The following is a 3,459-nucleotide window of genomic DNA, read 5'->3' as shown; positions in this document are numbered from 1 at the left end:
GAAAACGTGTTTGTGAGTGAAAGAGACAGACATGTACAGACTGAACTATCTGTTCAACAGTCAGAGTGTTTCTGTAACAGGAGACACTCTTTACACTCCACTCAGCACAGGGACACTGAGGAACCAGGAGACCAGAATAAACCCAGGATAAAGAGTTTGAGTGAATGTGGTGTTGAAGGTGTGGAGGTGGATCAGAGTGTCAGAGGAGACTCTGTAGAAGGACAGAGTGCCAGCAGGACAGTCCACATACACTGCTGCTCTGTTAGAGACAGAGGAGGAGGAGGAGGAGGAGGAGGAGATGGGTGTTACTCTGTTATTGTGCCAGACAGAATGAGGACCATCATCAGAGCAGCTCAGACTCCAGGACTGATCATTGTATCCAAACACACAGTCACTGCCTCCTTTCCTTCTGATGCTTCTGTAACTCACTGATATATAAACTCTTCCTCTCCACTCGACCTCCCAGTAACAGCGACCAGTCAGACCATTTCTACACAGCAGCTGATAAACATCAAATCTGTCTGGATGATCAGGATATGACTGAACCTCCTCCACATGTGTCACCTTCCTGTTGTTGTCAGACAGTTGGAGGTTTGTGTTCACTGTGTTTGTGTCGATTGTGAGTTGACAGGAATCTGATGGAGAGAACAAACACAATCCAGCTGCAGTTATTGATCCATCATCTGTTCATTGATTGACACTTTGATGATGACTCCTGACATGATGAAGATGGTTGAATGTGTGCTGCTTTGTTTTCATGAATCCCATTAAAAACACACTTACACTTCCTCAGACCTGGTCTCAACCATCGGACTCCAGCAGGCTCCACCCTGAAAGGAGGAGGGGGGTCAGAGCAGCACAGTCAGCATGCACACACGGACATTACATGGCTCATACACATGAACATTCAAAGTGATCATCAATAATAACAATATAACAAACTTTATTTATAAAGCACAGTTAAAAACCAAGGGTATGCCAAGGTGCTTAACAAGTAACATAGAGAATAGAAGGAAGATAATAGAAATAGGACCAAAGCAAGTACTAGGTATGCAAGCACATAGCTGTCACTGACACACAGGAAAGCAACAGATACAGAACAAACAAGGAATTAAATGAGCATAAAAGTGCATAATATAAAATCATAAAAGAAATGTTAACTAGAGGGAAAGCCAAGACTGAATAAGTGGGTTTTTAGTCGTGATTTAAACGCTGCAATAGAATCAGATGTGCGGATATCAAGAGGAAGATTATTCCACAGTACCGGGGCAGCCAGAGCAAACGCACGGTCACCCCGGGACTTCAGCCGAGATCTAGGTTGCATCAGAAGTAGTAGAGTGGCACATATGAGTGTTCTAGTTGGAGTATGTTGGTTGAGAAGTTCAATAATATTTTAAATTGAATATCGTACTTTATGGGCAGCCAGTGCAAGTTAGCTAAAACAGGAGTAATAGGGCAAAATTTCCTGGTACCAGTCAAGAGGCGAGCTGCCGCATTTTGGACTGTTTGCAGAAGAAGAGAAGGGGGAAGACCGTAGTACAAGGAGTTTCAATAATCCAACCTGGAGGTCACAAAAGTGTGAATAAGCTTCTCCAGGTCCTCATGCGGAACATAATGCCTAGCCTTAGAGATAAGGCGCAGTTGGTGGAAGCTAGATCTCACTACAGCAGACACTTGCAGCAGTACAGCCAAGTTACTGACATAGTCACAGGAAGAGCTAGCAAAGGAACCCAGGGCAGTTGAACACCACAATCTCAGTCTTCTTATTGTTTAAAACGAGAGAATTACTCATGAACCATTCTTTGACCTCACGCATGCATTCTTGAAAGTAGTGAAGGGACACAGCAAGGTCGTCAGTAAGTTCAAAATAGATCTGTATGTCATCGGCATAACAGTGGAAGGTGATATTGTATTTTTCAAATATTGCGCCTAGAGGGAGCAAATACAATGAGAAGAGAATAGGGTCTAAAACTGATCCTTGAGTTACTCCGCAACAGACCGGTGCAGAGGAAGAGGAGAAGGTGCCCAAGTTAAGAGAAAAGGATCTGCCAGCGAGATATGATTTAAACCAGTCGAGGGCAGTGCCTCTGATGCCCACACTGTGCTCAAGTCTAAATAATAAGATGTTATGGTCCACCATATCAAAAGCCAAAGAGAGGTCTAGTAAAACTAGGACCATAGATCATCCAGTATCAATAATTACAAGAATATCATTAAGAACTCTAACCAACGCCTTTTAAGTACTATGCAATGGCTTAAAAGCAGCCATTGCATAGTACAGACAGCAAGGAAAGGTTCATAAGAAATAGGATATTAGGTCCAATTACATCAAAACAAGCACAGTATTGGTGTTATTCATTTGATCAACTAGCCGCTTAAGAGACAAAAGTGACACAGGCTCAAACTGGTGCACAGCAAATCCAGCATGTCCAAATTAACACTGTCAGATTTGATTTCAAGGTTCTTTATTTGTCACATGCATAGTTATACAAGTATGACACACAGTGAAATGTAGCCTGACACGCTCCTCGACATGTGCAAAAAAATTGGGGGGGGGGGGGGGTTTAGAGGAAGAACATATATACAAATACACATATATATATACACAATATACACATATACATACACATATACACATATATATACACACATATATATACACACATACATATATATACACACATATACATATACACATATACACACATATATATACATACACATATATACACACATATATACATACACATATATACACACATATATACATACACATATATACATACACATATATATACACATATATGTATATATATATACATACACATATATACACGTATATATACATATGTATATATGTATATATACACACGTATATATATACGTATATATACATATGTATATACGTATATATACACACGTATATATACACACGCATGTATATATATATATACGCATGTATATATATATACGAATGTATATATATATACGCATGTATATATATATACGCATGTATACATACACATGTATACATACACATGTATACATACGTATGTATACGTATGTATACGTATGTATGTATACATATGTATACATACATATGTGCTGGGTGTTGTTTTATATATATATATATGATATATATAATATATATATATATTATATATATAATTACACACACACACCACATATATACATGTGTCGTGTTGTGTGGTATATATACATATATTATATATACACCATTATATATATCTTATATCACATAATAGACATATCAAATATACTCACATCATATACAATACAGTGGGGCAAAAAAGTATTTAGTCAGCCACCGATTGTGCAAGTTCCCCCACTTAAAATGATGACAGAGGTCAGTAATTTGCACCAGAGGTACACTTCAACTGTGAGAGACAGAATGTGAAAAAAAAATCCATGAATCCACATGGTAGGATTTGTAAAGAA

General features: G+C 38.5%; 1 long non-coding RNA gene across 1 annotated transcript; it reads right to left on the bottom strand.

Annotated features, from left to right (window-relative positions):
- Window positions 1-311: 311 nt before the first annotated feature.
- On the bottom strand, window positions 312-1,943 carry LOC121813547. The gene is made up of 2 exons (XR_006053761.1): window positions 784-1,943; window positions 312-635 (listed from the first exon to the last, which is right to left on the bottom strand). It is a non-coding gene; the product is annotated as an uncharacterized LOC121813547 (long non-coding RNA).
- Between the last annotated feature and the right edge of the window lie 1,516 nt (window positions 1,944-3,459).

The sequence above is a fragment of the Haplochromis burtoni genome, unplaced genomic scaffold (genome assembly GCF_018398535.1).
Source record: "Haplochromis burtoni strain Fernald_Lab_line unplaced genomic scaffold, NCSU_Asbu1 Contig_1894, whole genome shotgun sequence".
NCBI classification, from domain to species: Eukaryota; Metazoa; Chordata; class Actinopteri; order Cichliformes; family Cichlidae; genus Haplochromis; species Haplochromis burtoni.
Note: the sequence above shows the minus strand (reverse complement) of the source record. Positions and strands in the feature narration are given on the sequence as shown.